At 45.0% G+C, this 18300-nt stretch overlaps 1 protein-coding gene across 1 annotated transcript in view; it reads left to right on the plus strand.

The window, feature by feature from the left end:
- The first annotated feature begins 14846 nt into the window (after window positions 1-14846).
- Window positions 14847-18300, plus strand: part of LOC107120130 (leukocyte elastase inhibitor-like) — a 16616-nt gene continuing 13162 nt past the window's right edge. The window contains exon 1 of the mRNA XM_015422776.1: window positions 14847-14883. The gene's annotated coding sequence lies outside the window, so the exon portion shown is untranslated. The remainder of the gene's footprint in view (window positions 14884-18300) is intronic.

Consider the following 18300-nt stretch of genomic DNA (forward strand, 5'->3'; position numbering starts at 1 on the left):
TCCTGGGTCCTGTCATCGAGCTTCTCAACGCCCCCCTCCAGATCTCCTGGTTATCTGGCTTAGTATATAAATGGAACAGGTGTGTTGCCCTAACAGTGACTTGCGTATATCATTTTTTTTTTGTAAATTTTTTTATTTCATTTCCACTTAAACATTTATACATTTCATCTACACATCTTGCATAAATATCAGAGTCATTCATCGCTTGATTCTTATATACCTTTTTGGGACACTAATTTCTTGACAATTCATCTATCCAATTATATACCTTTTCCCATCTCTTTTCATGTACCTTTTTGTTCCTATTCTGCAACATTAAACTTAAGTCATCCATTCTTGCTAACTCCAGTATCTTAGCTACTAATTCTTCCTTCTTGGGTATAACTTCCGATTTCCAATTTTTGGCCAATAACAGTCTGGCAGCTGTTATTATATATCCTAATATATATGATTCTTGCTTATTATAACCTTTCGGGATCATGTTTAACAAATATATTTCGGGTTTTAAAGCTACATTTTTCTCCAGTATTTCTTGGATTGCCTTCCGGACCATCTTCCAATATCCTTGTATCTTACTACACACCCACCACATATGATAAAATGTCCCCTTATTCATTTTACATTTCCAACATAAATTAGGAAACCCGGTATAACACTTAGCTAGTTTGTCCGGAGACCAGTGCCATCTATGGAACATCTTGTACACATTCTCCTTATACGTTACCGCTTTCATATATTTGACCGTTTTCCACAAAATGGAAGTGTATGGTGAGATTTTTTAAAAAATAAAAGATCTTCCCATCTTGGTGTGAGTATCATGGAACACTCTAAAGTAGAGGAAATTATAGACCTATTGACAGGGCTAGTGGGTGACAAGGCTTTTGGTGGCAAAGACGTTTCCATGGAGTTAATTCCATCTAGAATATCTCCAACAGTAAAGCCCCCATTTTTGCAGACATTGAATCTGAACTGCCCCAAGCTTGGCCTTGATCCTCAACGAGCCTTAAGGGATTCAAGGGCCCCGGGCACACAGGCTGGATATCGTGGGGGAGGCGTGGCTAATTGCCCCGGCGCAGTTTGATCTGCGATAACGCGATCAGATGCGCGGGTGGCACAGCATGGGTCCTTCCCTCGGTGCCAGTGGGTAAACGAGGGACCAGAGGGGAATACCGCGCACTGGCGCTATCACACCACGGGTGTCTGGAGGCAGCCTGTGGCAAATGTTTACTAGTACCTTGGAGGTACTAGTTTTTAAATGTGCATTGTCGACGATAAGCCACGGGTGCGCTCCACTTCCCAGATGTTGGGGTGTGACCGCGCCCGGATAATCCGCCCACCTTCCCTGCCTCTCCCGCGGCAACTTTGCCGTGTGACCGGGGCCAGTTTGGTGTAGTGGTTAAGTGTGCGGATTCTAATCTGGGAGAACCGGGTTTGATTCCCCACTCCTCCACTTGCATCTGCTGATGTGACCTTGGGTCAGTCACACGCTCTGGCACAGCTGTCCTTGAAAAAGAGCAGTTTGTGTCAGAGCTCTCTCAGCCTCACCCACCTCACAGGGTGTCTGTTGTGGGGAGGGGAAGGGAAAGGAGTTTGTAAGCCGCTCTGAGACTCCAAGTGAAGGGCGGGGTATAAATCCAATCTCTTCTTCTTCTTCTTCTTCTTAAACTGCATAGCCAACAGCTTGAGCAGAAACTATGAGATTCATGGCAGCTGATCTGGCAATCACATCAAGTATGTTTAGCTGTTTGCCAATTTAAAGGGGCGTTTCTGTCATGGAAGACCCCTGCTCTGGTCAAAAGACATCAGCGTTATTTATTTGGCCTCCAAACAGGGACTGTGGACATAAAATCCGTGGAACCTTTGAATAATTCACCCCAAACCAAAAGAGTTCTTTTGTCATTCAACAGTCCAAAATTGCCCAATTTAATTTTTAAACAAAAAGCTTTTCTAAGGCTAAAGGGGGTTTTCCCCACACAAGTTTTTTTTTTGTAACACAAGTATTGAACCACTTGTCCAGTTAGCCCTAATGCTGTTTCTCAGAAGTTGTTGTTATCTCCTGAGGTTCGCCTCATAGAAGTCCCTGAGCAAGAGGTACAGAATCTTCCTACTGTTCCTCCTGTCCCTGAGAAAGTGGCAATTGTTGATAGACTGTAAGCAGTGATTGCCTGTTTGTGAGAAAACAGCTTGGATGCACCCCGCTATGCATCTACTCCACCGTCACCTCCAGCGAATACCATTAAGAACCTCCAACAAAACTTCAAGAGAACCCCACGGCTCTCAATTCAAGCTGAGATACATACGCCTGCTCCAGAGACAAATAATACCCTCCCAAATGTGGAGACCAACATAATCCAACAAAATTCTCGACAAATAACATCTTATCTTCATGGTGGTACAGTCAATGGCTGTGTTTCCTATGATATGAAGAATTCTCTCAATCTACTTCCTAGAGTAGACTGACATACAACTGCTCTTCCACCTGCCAACATTAAAATTATCTCTTGGAACATTGTGGGTTGGAGGAGCAAAGCTAGTGATGAGGACTTCCTATGTTACTTGAAAGGCTCTGACATTGAGCTCCTCCAGGAAACATGGCCCCAAGGTGTGATTAATTTAGAAGGGTTTAACTCTTTTCCCCTTCCAGCGTATAGAACTAATTTGAAAGGCCGTCTTCAAGTTGGGCTGTCTAGTTTTTGCATCCCCACTCTTAAAATGTGAAATGACTATGTGACCGCTAGACAGGGCTACAGAGCAAGTTGTCAAACTTGTCTTTGGAAATTTTATTCTGATTATTATGAATTTATATGTGTCCTCCTCTCTAGATAGTTATGCGATCTTGCCCAGCACTGGGAATGTTTAACTACCCTCTTGGAAACTCTAGAAAGGAAATTTCCCTCCGCTGAAATAATTCTGGCCGGGGATTTTAAAGCAAGAGTCTTAGAGTCATGTCCTGAACAGAATCCACCTACATATTTCTTAATGGATATCTTGGACATCATTTTAGAAAATAATTACTTTCACTACTGGGATCAATTCTATATACAAATTAAAGGTGTAGCGATGTGGACTCCAGCAGTCCCAATATCACTAATTTGTATGTCTCAAGTTTAGGTTATTGTCTTAGCCATTGGCCATAACAACACAAAATAAATCAAAGCACAACCAACCTAATTTGTATGTGGTAGCATTAGCTATATTTATGATAAAAAATAAACATATTTTTTGCATATTCTATATTACACACATTATATAAATTATGTCCTTTTGATTTTGGATAGCATAGAAGAAAGGATGTTTATTAAAGAGACTCAAATCATGAAAAATCAATTTAAGAAAAGAGGATATCCTAAGAATGTAATTAAATAACACTAAACTGAGAGCAATCAGTAAGGATCAAAATTCTTCATTTCAGGACAAGACAGATATGGAACATCAACAGAAGTTATGGCTTACAATATTCAACATTAGCAGAACCTATATAAAAAATAATTTTATGGCACTACCATTTACTTTCTTTTATACCTGGATGTGAAAACAATCCTTGTGTAGCTTTTAGGAAAACAAAAAAATTAGGTAATAGATTAATAAGTACCACTGTATGTAGGAAGGAGAATCAACCAAAAGGACATCATACATGTGGGCATTGTGCCCCCTGCAGGTTAGCATTGGTTATTACAGAATTCATTCATCTCACAGGAGGTGCTATAAAGTTAAATGAATACACAGATTGCAATAGCCAAAAAAACAGCTTATTTGGTAAAATGTCCTTGCAATTTTCTGTGCATAGAAAGTACAAACAGAGCAATAAGAACAAAAATATCAGAACATAAACCTAGGATAAAACAGAATTCTTTTTTTGTTTGTTTCCAATAAATTTTTATTGTTTTTGCAATAATACCAACATGAGTTACAGATAAGAGAAGTGTAAATAAGTATGATATAACCTATAAAAGACAATATGTGATAACACAGTGTGCACTTTAACAATTTAAAAACCAATAAATGAGGCTGAACAGTAAGTAGTGAGATTTACCATGAATGGATAGTTCATGAAATTGAATGAGGGTACAAATAACAATGTTAATTGGTTTGAGTAGAGTATGTCACATTACCATAACCATAGTATATCCATCACTTTAGGGATGTCTTTTTGTCCGGAAAGGTAGGAAACCAAGTAGGGACAAACATGGTGGGGGCCAATACTTTATCAAATGGTGTAAGATTGTCCGAGAGTTTAGCCATAATATATAAATCCTAAAGCTTTTTATGCCATTGTGAAAGAGTGGGTGTCGTCGTTGTTTTTCAAAGTGTGGCAACGACAGCTTTAGCTGCAAAAAGCAATAAGGAGACCCTTTCTATGGTGGAAGAAGCAAAGTAGTGTGCTGCCCATCGGTTCAAAAACAGGTGTTCTGGTGTGGGTAGGATGTAGAGATGGATTTAGTTTGAGTCAGAACTTCCTTCCAGAAAGGAAGAATAGGATAAAACATAGAATTCTTGATGCTTCATTAGTAAATCATTTTATAGAAAAACATCACACAGCTGAAGAACTTAGGTACTGCATATTATTTAAATATGTACCACATAAATAGTAAAGGTAAAGGTAAAGGTTTCCCTTGCTCGAAAGCCAGTCGAGTCCGACTCAAGGGTTGCGGTGCTCATCTCCATTTCAAAGCTGAAGATCCAGCGCTGTCCGAAGACGTTTCCGTGGTCATGTGGCTGGCATGACTAAACACCAAGGCGCACGGAATGGAACCACATAAATACAATAGAGTTAATAGTACAAATTTATTATTACAGCAGAAAACACCATTTATTTATAGATTTAATACATTGGAACCAGCAGGGCTTGATCAAAATACAGATTTGTCTTGTTTTCTTTCAGTGGACAATTCCATTATCAATATGCCAGGTAGAAAATTAGCTATTATAATTTTCATTAGTACAGGTTGTAATTAGGCAGAGTAGCCTTCTTTTTGAGGCTGTTGCACAGATCTCTTTAAGACATGAGAACTCAGTGTAAACAGCTGCACCTGGATAGAGAGAGCAAAAGAAGTTATTAACAGACAATCTCCATCGGTCATTTTGAGAGTGCCAACCCCCCCACTTTAAGATTTTGCAGGAAGAGGGTATGTTTTAGCCAATGAAGCAGCAAGATCTCAGACAGCTTTGGTGTTCTTGAAGAACTGATGGGTAAGAGTGAATGGCTGAGTTTTTTCTTGAGTCCATTTTGAATTATGCATAGTAGAGTGTTATATATATTAATTGTATGATCTTATATTAGTTGTACAAGCACGGTGATTCTTGAGAAAGAGGACATTGAAACAGAAGAACATCCATGGTTGTCCGTTGAATCTCCATAAAGCAGTTTTGGATCGCTATATAAATTAAATACTTTTTGCTTTACCACTGGGAAGAACTGTTCTAATTATCTCTTCACAAAGAAGGCTACAAAAAAGGAAAGCTTTTCAAATATAATATGGTTTTTAACACTGTAATTCCCTGTTGAAGTTAATCTAAGTTAAGTTTTTGATAATCTTTCCTGTTAGTAGAAAGATATTGACGTTATTGATGTATGTATCTTTAAATAGGCACAGTTAAGACTGCAATATTACTTGTAAAGCACAACATATGGTTATATGTGAGTGTTACCTGTTAGAATGATTTCAGTATAGAATACAACACATTGTTTTTACGTGGTGTTGCATTATTTACTCTCATGTTCCCAGTTTGTATTTCATTGCATAGAACTAAGGCATTTATAACCTTTAAATTCCATAAATATTAATGGGCACCTCCACACATGCTAAATAATGCAGTTTCAATCCACTTCAGTGACAATTTGCAAGTGGATTTTGCCATTTCACACTGTAAAATCTAGCTGCAAAGTGCAGTGAAAGTGGACTGAAAGTGCATTATTAACATTTTAAGCACAAAATCTTAAAATGTTATAGGATAAGTAAGTTATAAATTGTACATTTTATGTTGTTAAGGCAGTAAAGTTAGTTTAGGTTTGATAGGATAGTAAGTATTACATATATTTCTGTTTCCCCCAAAATTTCCATTCCCCCCTCCAGAAAAAATGGGGGAGGGTTTTTTTCCTCCATGGCTTCAATACACACACACACCTCTGAACAGAAGCTGTATTTACATCTTCTTATTGACTAGATAGAGCTGTGGTGGCTCAAGTGGTCAAGATGCTGAACTGCCGGCTGTGGAAGGTCGGTAGTTCGGCAGTTCAAAACCCGAGTGTGCCACATGGCAGAGTGAGCTCCCGTCTCTAGTTCCAGCTCCTGCCAACCTAGCAGTTCGAAAGCAAGAAATTGCAAGTAGATAAATAGGTACCACTTCGGTGGGAAGGGAACAGCGTTCCGTGCGCCTTGGTGTTTAGTCATGCCGGCCACATGACCACGGAAATGTCTTCGGAAAGCGCTGGCTCTTCGGCTTTGAAACGGAGATGAGCACCGCAACCCTAGAGTCGGATTCGACTGGCTTTTGAGCAAGGGAACCTTTACCTTTACTATTGATTAGATAAGTCTTTATTGCCGCTCCCTCTGTTGGTTAAACTACCTATTCTAATAGGCCTGCTGAAGGAGCCAAGGCCTCTGAACCTGAAGCAGAGTGGAACTATTTTTGCACCAAGAAAAATACAAGAGAGAATGAGCAGGGGTGAATTTGGGATCAACTTTTTAAGCAATGAATTGGCAGTCAACTTGAACTGGCAATGATGATGTTTTGGTATGGAGAAGAGCAGGAAAATTGCAGAGGGGAGCACCCAGATAAGGAAGATATCCAGGATTGAGTACAAGGTGGACTCCGACTCTGATAAGGCTTGGAAAGAATGCCAAAGATGGTGTGGCAGAACCCCAAGATATACTCAGAGAGAAACTGGCTAATTAGTTGTGACTGCAGGGCTCTTTTTGTAGAAAAAGCCCAGCAGGAACTCATTACCATAATAGGCCACACCCAACAGTAGGAACTCATTAGCATATTGGGTCACACCCCTGACAACACAGCTCATTAGCCCATTAGGCCATACCCCCATGTTACCAGATGTGTTCTCATCCAGCCACACCCACCTTTTGCTTCTTATTCTGTTTACCTTGTTTGTTGTCAAAACCCAGGGCCTTTTTTTTGTAGCAGGGACTCCTTTGCATGTTAGGCCACACGCCCCTAATGTAGCCAATCCGAATGAGTTCCTGCTGTTGGGTGTGGCCTATTATGCTAATGAGTCCCTGCCGGGCATGGGAAACTTGGGAGCCAGCCGGAACTCCGTTCCTGTGCGTTCCTGCCCAAAAATAGCCCTGATTGTGAGAGAAAGGGGAAGTCCAATATAATCAGGTGTGGCAGTGTTTCGGGAAAGCAAAGGAAAGTTGAGACTACGGGGGGTGTCATCAGTGTGATGTGGTGGTTAAGAGCAGCATACTCTAATCTAGAGAACCGGGTTTGATTCCCCACCACATGAAGCCTGCTGGGTGATCTTGGGCCAGTCACAATCCTCTCAGGGCAATCTCAGCCCCACCTACTTCACAAGGTGCCTGTTGTGGGGAGAGGAGGGAGTGTGATTGTAAGCCTCTTTGAGATTCCTTAGGGCAGAGAAAAGTCGGGTATATAGCTCTACTCTTCTTGTTCGTCATCTAACCAAAACAGAAAACCTCTGTAGGTAATTATAACAACCTCCTTGTCAGCCTGTTAGGATACTGTGTTCTTGGCATGTAAGTTACTAATAGATAATGGCTCAGAGGTTAAGACGCTCAGTTGCAGACCCTAGTACTGTGTGACGGAGTGAGCTCCCGTCTCTGGCCCCAGCTCCTGCCAACCTAGCCGTTCGAAAGCAAGACATTGCAAGTAGATAAATAGGTACCGCTTCGGTGGGAAGGGAACAGCATTCCGTGCGCCTTGGTGTTTAGTCATGCCGTCCACATGACCACGGAAACGTCTTCGGACAGCGCTGGCTCTTCGGCTTGGAAACGGAGATGAGCACCATCCCCTAGAATCGGATTTGACTAGCTTTCGAGCAAGGGAAACCTTTACCCTTTACCTATGAACTGAAAGGTGTTTAGAGAGGCCGTTGTAACAGGCTTAGTTGCTACACTGGAGCCATCTGTGATTCTTAATTGTGGGGTCTTCGCAATTACTTTCTGGGAACCCCCTTGGAGTAGTGGCGGCCCTTGTGATTGTTGGAAGGGAAGGACTTTGCACTTTCTCTTAGCCTCAGACTTCAGAGGGGGGGGTCTATAGAGAGTCAGAGATAGGCCCAGGCCCCTGAACCCCCCTTCCCTTCCACTGTTCTGATGCTATCCCTTCGATGTGTTGATTGCTACGCTCAGGCCCCGGTCGCACGAGAGGTTTTGGGCCGGGAGAGGGACGGATCGGGGGCGCAGCAAACGGGCCCGATCCCACCGCAACATCTGGGAAGCGTTGAGCACCCGTCCCCGATCCGGCCCTTCCGCCCAAAACACGCAAGCAAAAATAAACCACCTACTGAGGTGGTTCTTCTGGCAAGGCCGCATCAAGGCCGGCCGTGGGATCGCCGGCGCGTCCTTTCGCCGGCACATCCCCGGCTCCTGGCCGAACTGCGCATGCTCAGACATGCGCAGTTCGGCAGCCTCCCGTCGCTGTCTCCCCGGCATCTGATTGTGCCAGGGAGCAATTGCGCTGCGGCTCATGGGATCTGTATGATCCCACCGCCGCGTGCCTATTTTGGTGTGGCTTTTAAAAGCCGCACTTTTGCCCGACTTTTTCCCCCCGTGTGGCAGGAACCTCAGGCAATCTTCCTTCCTTCTGGTTTGACACCTTCTGTCTATACAATGCTAGCTGTGTAAAAGGTAATGGTTCCCTTGCTCGAAAGCCAGTTGAATCCGACTCTAGGGTTGCGGTGCTCATCGCCGTTTCAAAGCCGAAGAGCCAGCGCTGTCCAAAAACGTTTCCGTGGTCATGTGGCCGGCATGACTAAGCACCAAGGCGCACAGAACGCTGTTCCCTTCCCACAGAAGTGGTACCTATTTATCTACTTGCAATTTCTTGCTTTCGAACTGCTAGGTTGGCAGGAGCTGGAACTAGAGACAGGAGCTCACTCCGTCATGCGGCACCTGGGTCTCGAACTGCTGAACTACTGACCTTCCACAGCCTGCAGTTCAGCATCTTAACCACTTGAGCCACCGCAGCTCCAATATGCTAGCTGTGACTTGATGGCATCGAGTCTCACAAAATATCTGGTAATGAACAGTCATTCTCCTTCTGGTCCAAAGGACAGGCAGAATAAAATAAAAGGGAAAATGAGAAGGGCTACAGAAGCCCTTTCACCATGCAAGATGAAAAAAACCATCGAAGATGCCAGGGTCTTGCAGAAAAAAAAACCACATTTGCCTTAATTGTCCCTTCCGCTACAAAGTTGCTTGTCTCTAGCTCTTTCTTTGAGAATCATGGCGTTTCCGAAGGATACCGGCATGGGATTATGTTCTTCTGCTGGGTTGCTCTGCTATAATTTTGGTTGGTAGGGAGCACTCACTGGAGAAGACCCTGATGCTGGGAAAGATTGAAGGTCAAAGAAGACAGGGACGGCAAAGGATGAGATGGTTAGACAGTGTCATAGATGCAACGAACATGAAATTGAGCCAACTTCAGAGGACGGCGGAAGACAGGAAGGCCTGGCGTGATCTTGTCCATGGGGTCGCGAAGAGTCAGACTTGACTGTGCAACTGAACAACAACAACATCACAGTTCCCTTTCAGATACATCAAAAAAGCATCATCTCTCGCTTTCCTTGGCCAATCCAGAAACGGAAAGTGACAAACAGGAACTTGCGGCACAAGGAATTAACCACCAGCAATCTGCATGTCAACATTGCCTGGGTAGTTTTTTCTTCATTTTCCTGTTCTTTTGGTGAGTCATCACGTTGTGAAACGGTGGCAAGGCCCAAGCAGTGACCCTGCGGCTATCCAACTGTGCATTTTCAATATGTCTTTCAGGAGCACACAAGCAAGTGTCTGTGTCACAGGCCTAGTTCTCAAAGGGGTAAATTTGTATTTGAGCAATGTCTCACTCCAGACTAAGTTTCAGAAATACCTAGAGATTTGGGGGGGTGGAGACTGGAGAGGGCGGGATTTGGGGAGGGGAGAGACCTCAGCAGGGTATGATCCCATAGAGCCCATCTTCCAAAGCAGCCATTTTATCCAAAGCAGTCGGAGAGTGATTCAGCAAGAACACAGCTTTATTCTTCAACTCGAACACAACTCCAACACGGATCAACATCTGATAGCCAGAACAGCCTTTACATTGCAGCTGTCCTGCTTTTAAACATTCCCGGCTAATATAGCCACACCCACTGTACAAATACCAACCAATACGGTTGTTCACATAAGGACCAATCATGGATGTTCGCTCCCAGGGAGCTTGCTTGAAAGTGATTGGTTAGGTGCTTCCTGGGCTAGTAACAAAATTGGATGGATTTGGATCCTAGCCCAGGACGAAGCTTAACATTACAAGTCAATGAGATGTTTCACATACATCATGCATTCCATGGCAGCTTTGGAATACACTACAAGAACTCATCTTGATCATCTGGAGATCAGCGTTCCCTCTAAGCTGAGCCAGCTCACAGTTTTTCAGCCTCCAGCTCACACATTTCTGTCGGACCAGGAAGGATGGCTCCAGAGCAAACTAATTTATGCAGTAGCCAAATCGCTCGCTCACAACTTTAAGGCCAGTAGCTCACAAAGTAGAATTTTTGCTCACAGGACTCCACAGCTTAGAGGGAGCATTGCTGGAGATCAATTGTAATAGTAGGAGATCTCCAGGGGGCACCTGAAGATTGGCAATCCTGGTCAGAGCCAGTGTTCCCTCTAAGCTGTGTAGTCTTGTGAGCAAAAATTCTACTTTGTGAGCTACTGGCCTTAAAGTTGTGAGCGAGCGATTTGGCTACTGCATAAATTAGTTTGCTCTGGAGCCATCCTTCCTGAGCGAAGACAAAAATCTGTGAGCCAGAGGCTAAAAAACTGTGAGCTAGCTTACACTAACTCAGCTTAGGGGGAACACTGGTATTGGGAGAAAGGTGAATATAATAAAATAGTGCTTCGCCAGTCCACATGGAAAAGCCGATGTTGCAAAGTTGTTATGGGTTTTTTAAAATGGGCATAAACCACCTCTGGGGAAGAAAAGGCAGACAACTGGGAGAACACTGGAACGTGGGAAGCTGCAGTTGTCTGGATTCTCCACAATAAGACTGGCCGATTAGTGTAGATAGATCGAGATGGGTAGCTGTGTTAGTCTGTAACAGCAGAAAAGTGCAAGAGTTCGGTAGCACCTTAACATTATACCAAAGGGACTTAGAATAAAAAACCCCACTCCAATCCACTTACCCCACAAACTATGGTGAGAGTTTGTGCCATGCATTCTCCAAGAAGCCACTGAAACGTTTGGTCAGCCTCTTGTACCAGAAACGAAAACTGATCAAGGAACAGCTCGCTGAACTTGACTCCCCACAATAATATTTTGTTTAGAAGAAGAAGAAGAGATTGGATTTATACCCCGCCCTTCACTCCGAGTCTCAGAGCGGCTTACCAACTCCTTTCCCTTCCCCTCCCCACAACAGACACCCTGTGAGCAGAGGTCATTTCAGGGGGGGAACGCGGGGGAACGCAGTTCCCCCGTGTGAGGTGCATGGGTGGGGCACATGACGAAGCCCCGCCCCCTGCTTCCGGCTGCCCCGCTTCCAGCCCTCATTCAGCCAGGAGGAGGCAGGAGAAGAGGGAGGGTAAGTTGCTTCCTCCCTGCCTCTCCCCACCCCTGCCTGCCTGGGGCCAGGGAGGGCCTTGGTGGGGCTTCCTCGCACTCCCGCTGGCCTTGCAGGTCCACCACTGGGCCCCTGATGTCAGTGGGTGTGGCATATGCTAATGAGTTATGCTAATGAGTTCCCCTAGCACTTTTTCTACGAAATGACCCCTGCCTGTGAGCAATGTTCTCTCTAAGCTTTGACGTCTTGTGAGCAAAAATTCTACTTTGTGAGCTACGAGCATTAAAGTTGTGAGCAAGCCACTTGGCTACTGCATAAATTAGTTTGCTCTGGAGCCATCCTTCCTGAGCTAAGACAAAAATGTGTGAGCTAGAGGCTAAAAAACTGTGAGCCAGCTCACACTAACTCAGCTTAGAGGGAACACTGCCTGTGAGGTAGGTGGGGGCTGAGAGAGCTCTGACAGAAACTGCTCTTTTCAAGAATAGCTCTGACAGAACTATGGCTTGCCCAAGGTCATCCAGCAGGTGCAAGTGGAGGAGTGTGGAATTGAAGCTGGTTCTCCCAACGCACTTAACCACTACACCAAACTGGCTCTCAAAAATGTCTTTAAGGTGCCACTGGACTCTTGCTCTTTTCTACAGATTAGTGTAGAAACAGCCTCAGGGAAGAAGCCCCAACACACACACACACACAACCCCCCCCCCCAACCTACTCAGCAGAGCTTCCACACCTACTAAGGTCCTTGTTCAGAATGCTGAATGAAATCCTTAATGCACAACTCCTGCGTTCTGAATGTGAGTCATAGTTTCTTTGAAAGTTGCCGTAAAAGGTTATTGGAAATCCAAAGGATGCATTCTTTTAGTGCTCGGTCATGGTTGATGAAAAGGGTGCAGCTTAACCAGATACCAATGAGAAGGTGTACAGAATATGGAAAGTAGGCGTGCTTCCAGCTTGTTACCTAGCAATAGGTGAACAAACACATGTGCTTCTAAGAAAGTGGAGCTTACATCAGATAATAGCCATCGGAATTGAACACCATTGTGCGTAACAGGTTTGACTGAACAGATAATCTCTGGGACGTAGTTACACCTGAGACCAGACTGTATGTACATGTTAAGATTTGATATTTTTACTACATTAAAAGTATACCATGGGAGTTCTTGTGAAAAGAAGATAATGTACAACTAAGTTACGCTTCAGATCTTCTGTGTTATTTCCCTGTCACAGTTTGTTGTTTCTCAATAAGCCAAGGCAATGCGTAAGGACAAAAAAGGGGGGGGAAAGACTGAACCTAAAACTTAGAATTCAGAACCTATAAAGGTTAGTTAAGAATAGAAGAGGGCCAACTCTTAAAATCTAATTATGAAACCTAAAAAATATACATGTATTTATTAAACACAAATTAAAATAATGAATAGGGGCCCATTCATACCTCATATACAAATATTAAAAACATACAAAGGCTGATGAAATAAACCTAACGCGTTTCGGCCTTTACAGGCCTTCCTCAGAGGTCTAATACAAATAGAACATGTTGGCTGATATGTAAAAATATATACAATCATACATATACAGAATATTAAATAGAGATCAGAAAACAATTGTTCCAAAGTTTAACCACTGGGCAAAGAAGAGAAATACAAAAATACAAATAAAACCTCCAGTGCAATCACATGTCCAGTAGTACCGTACTTCTCTCTGGTCAACTTATATATTCTCCTGAGCTTGTACAGCCAAATGTTCCCACCTTCACCTTTGGCTTCAGCCATCTATAAACAATTGGAAATTGTTTCACATAGGCTTTTCCTGATTCTATGAAACGCATCACTTGCCGATTCTACCTTATTGGGCTTCTACTAAAGGCACTGGAGAAGACCAGGGTGGTGAAGGAGATGACCCTGGAAATCATGACCTGGTGGGGTCATAGACTCATAGAATCATATAGTTGGAAGGGATCTCCAGGGTCATCTAGTCCAACCCCCTGCACAATACAGGAAATTCACAAATACCTCCCACACACACACCAACAGGGATCACTGTTCCATGCCCAGAAGATGACAAAAAAACCTCCAGGATCTCCAGTCAAACTGGCCTGGAGAAAAATCGCTTCCTGACCCCAAAGTGGTGATCAGCATTTCCCTGGGCGTGTAAGAAAGGGCCACAGGAACTAAGCGCTGAGGCAACCTTTCCTGCCCTCCCTCTCATCATCTGCCCAAGTTCACAGAACCGTCAGTGCTCTAACATCTTGTCCAACCTGGAATCCTAAATTTCTTACAAGTGGCTGGGACTGTGGAATGCAGGCCCAGATGGATGAGTTAATTCAGAATGTGTATTTATTTTATTGTATTTTATATTGTGTGCCTAAAGCTGGGATGCCAACCTCATGGTGTGCCTAAAGTTGGGATGCCAACCCAGAGCTGGCAAACCCTCGTCTAATGTGTCTCGAACCAATCAAAATGAGTTGGCCATGCGCAACTCACCCTTCCACTCATTTCATAACACATGATCTGAGAAACATTCATTGTATGGATCTGCATGTACGGGTTTGTGTTGAGGATTTCACCCTTAACCAGTGTTCCCTCTAAGCTGAGTTAGTGTGAGCTAGCTCACAGTTTTCTAGCCTCCGGCTCATGCACTATGTCTTAGCTCAGGAAGGAGGGCTCCAGAGCAAACTAACTTATGCAGCAGCCAAATCGTTCGCTCACAACTTCAATGCCAGGAGCTCACGAAGTAGGATTTTTGCTCACAGGACTCTACAGCTTAAAGGGAGCATTGCCCTTAACACTTACGTAATAGACGAAATGAATGACAAGTCCATGGGATCTCCCACTTCTATAGCAAAAGTTTCTTCCAGTGCTCTTATTGAAGCACTCAGTGATTCACTGGGCAGCGATGTTGTGATGTAGCAGCTGTTGGCATTCAGGTGTTATGATCTAATCATCACACTCCCTTTTAGGTCACGCCGTTTTCTGGTGCTTCAGCCTTTCCATGGGGACGTTCCCTTAGGAGAAAAGCACGTTGCACAATATACCTTGGCAATCAAAGAAAGTAGCCGTGGGAGTGCTGAGGAATCCTATATAAACAACCAGCCTTGCGCCTTGATTTACAGGAAGGAGCGGAGAGTGCCTGTGTGTATTGCCCGATTCACCAAGGTATGTCAAATGGTAAACTTTTGTTTCTTTATTAGGATGCTTGGTTCTGTTACCGAGCTGAGGTGGCTCAAGTGGTTAAGACGCCGAACTGTAGGCTGTGGAAGATCAGTAGTTCAGCAGTTCGAGACCCAAGTGTGCCGCATGATGGAGTGAGCTCCCATCTCTAGTTCCAGCTCCTGCCAACCTGGGAGTTCGAAAGCAAGAAATTGCAAGTAGACAAATAGGGACCACTTCGGTGGGAAGGTAACAGCGTTCCGTGTGCCTTGATGTTTAGTCATGCCGGCCACATGACCACGGAAACATCTTCGGACAGCGCTGGCTCTTCGGCTTTGAAACGGAGATGAGCACCGCAACCCTAGAGTCGGATTCGACTGGCTTTCAAGCAGGGGAAAATTTACCTTTACCTTTCTGTTACCGAACTGAGTTTTGGTCCTTTTTTTTAGGGGCGGTGAAGGCAGAATGTTGTTCTAGTGCAGTGGTGGCGAACCTATGGGACGGGTGCCAGAGGTGGCACTCAGAGCCCTCTCTGTGGGCACGCGTGCCATCGCCCCAGCTAGGCCCTGACCATCATTAAAGTGTCGAATTCTCTGCCAAATAATTTTAAGTAAATGAAAGCATTTGGGATTGCTTTCCTTACTTTGTTTGGATCATCTTAAGTTAATGTATGAGTTGTTTTTTCTAAAGCAAAACCTCAGTATTCAGGTTAAATTGCCGTGTTGGCACTTTGCGATAAATGAGTGGGTTTTGGGTCGCAGTTTGGGCACTCGGTCTCATTTCAGCATGGAGATACTGTGTAGGTTGGTCCTACCATGCAGCCATGAAAGATAATGTCAGGAAGGAGGAGGAGGAGATTGGATTTATACCCCGCCCTTCACTTGCAGTCTCAGAGCGGCTTACAAACTCCTTTCCCTTCCCCTCCCCACAACTGACACCCTGGGAGGTAGGTGGGGCTGAGAGAGCTCTTTTGAGAACTGCTCTTGAGAGAGCAGCTCTGAAAGAACTTGTGACTGACCCAAGGTCACACCAGCAGCTGCATGTGGAGGGGTGGGGAATCAAACCCGGTTCTCCCAGATTAGAGTCCACGCTCCTAACCACTACACCAAACCGGCTGGAGAACAGCAACACCACTCAAATGATGGTATTTGGGGAGAGGTAAACTAGAAAAACAGAGCTGTGGTGGCTCAAGTGGTTAAGACGCTGAACTGTAGGCTGTGGAAGGTCAGTAGTTCAGCAGTTCAAGACCCAAGTGTGCTGCATGACGGAGTGAGCTCCCGTCTCTAATTCCAGCTCCTGCCAACCTAGCAGTTTGAAAGCAAGACATTGCATGTAGATAAATAGGTACCACTTCAGTGGGAAGGTAACAGCGTTCCGTGCGCCTTGGTGCTTAGTCATGCCGGCCACATGACCACGGAAACGTCTTCGGACAGCGCTGGCTCTTCGGCTTGGAAACAGAGATGAGCACCGCAACCCTACAGTCGGATTCGACTGGCTTTCGAGCAAGGGGAACCTTCACCTTTTACCTTTAAACTAGAAAACACATAATAGGACTAGAGGAGGCAATGTCGATTTTTGATAACCAGAAACCCAGCAAGAGCCCATGTTGCTTGAGAAATGCAAAGCATGTCGTATGTAAGTGTGCCGTCCTGAACAGAGCTGCGCCCTTCTAAGTCCCCTGAAGTCAGCAGGCTTAGGAGAGTGTAACTCTGCTTAGGACAGCAGTGTTAAGTCGGGTGGTGGTTAATTAGCAAAGAGTCAGAACTATTGAGAAGGTGACGGGCAAGAATAAACCTGTCAGGACAAGTGCTTGGGGACTGGCAGGGGAATCTGTGGAACCGTGGTGACAAGAAATCTTTTTCTGTGGCAACTCTCTCTCCGAGGCAGCCCAATCCACCTGCACAAGAAAAGGTTCTTGGGGACTGATTGAATCAGGTGAACCTCAGTGTCTGTTGTGTGCTCTGGGTGACTTCCAGAAGCCTATAAATCAGAGGTGTCGAACTCATTTGTTACAAGGGCCGGATCTGGCATAAACGTCATTTTGTTGGGCTGGGCCATGTGTGCCATAAAACGTAAAGCCAGGCACCAGGGATATAAGAAGAAGAAGTAGAAGAGATTGGATTTATACCCTGCCCTTCACTACCCAAAGGTGTCTCAGAGCGGCTTACAAACTCCTTTCCCTTCCCCTCCCCACAACAGACACCCTGTGAGGTTGGTGAGGCTGAGAGAGCTCTTGACAGAAACTGTTCTTTTTTCAAGAACAGCTCTTATCAGAACTATGGCTTGCCCAAGGCCATCCAGCCAGGTGCAAGTGGAGGAGTGGGGAATCAAACCCGGTTCTCCCAGATTGGAGTCCACGCGCTTAACCACTACACCAAACTGGCTTACTTGCCATTTTGTATTGTGTGCTGCATTGTTTTGTTATTTGAAGATATAAACTAATGTGTTTCACTTTGCTGAAGTCTCTTTTTGTATATTTACACTTGCGGGTATTTCGGGCACAAGTTGTTTTGCTGTTACTTGCCATTTTGCATTGTGTGCTGCATTGTTTTGTTATTTGAAGATATAAACTATGCCCCAATGTGGCTGACCCGGGCTAGCCCAATCTCATTAGGTCTTGGAAACTAAGCAGGTTGAGCCCTGGTTAGTCCTTGGATGGGAGACCTCCAAAGAAATCCAGGGTTGCAAGGCAGAGGCAGGCAAGGGCGAACCTTATAATATACAGCAACTGGTAAGCTCCGAGTTGGTGTGTCCTCACTACAAGACCCCATGGGCTCGGAGGGGAGGTGCCAAGGAAAACCCACATGGACGGACTGGAGACCTAGCAGAACAGCGCTGGGCAGACGCTCCCATGCCCCAGCAGATGACAGTTTGCAACCCCCTCCCCCATGTGCAAACCCTGATCCCTGCGGCCATCTCAGACAAGCATCCCTGGAGCTGCAGTCCGAGTGGAGAGGTATGGATGTGGCTGCAGTGTCCCCCAACTTACCAGTCCGTGAAGTGAAGGGGTTCTGCTTGACTGCTGCCAACGAGATTGTCCTGCCGTCTTGAAGCCACAAATGGAGTGGCTCCGTCCACCCACTCCCTGAACAGCCTCCTGTTCCCTCCCTTGCACCAGTTGCCCAGTTGCTCACGGGCCACAAGACAGCCCAGGAGGGGCTGGTTCCGGCCCCCGGGCCTCATGTTTGACCACCCTGCTATAAATCATCATTGCCCATAAATCGTGGTCTTACTTTGACTGACCGGGCAAACAAAGGATGGAATATCCCATATAATGTTGTTATAATATGTTATAATATAATATGGCCCAGGTCACATGGCAAAGTTGCCGCGGGAGAGGCACGGGAGTCCCGCGGATTTCCCAGGTGCAATCTCACCCAAACATCTGGGAAGCGCAGTGCTGCCGTGGCGAACCCGTGGCTC

Source organism: Gekko japonicus, unplaced genomic scaffold (genome assembly GCF_001447785.1).
Source record: "Gekko japonicus isolate JY-2015 unplaced genomic scaffold, Gekko_japonicus_V1.1 scaffold3454, whole genome shotgun sequence".
Lineage (NCBI taxonomy): Eukaryota > Metazoa > Chordata > Lepidosauria > Squamata > Gekkonidae > Gekko > Gekko japonicus.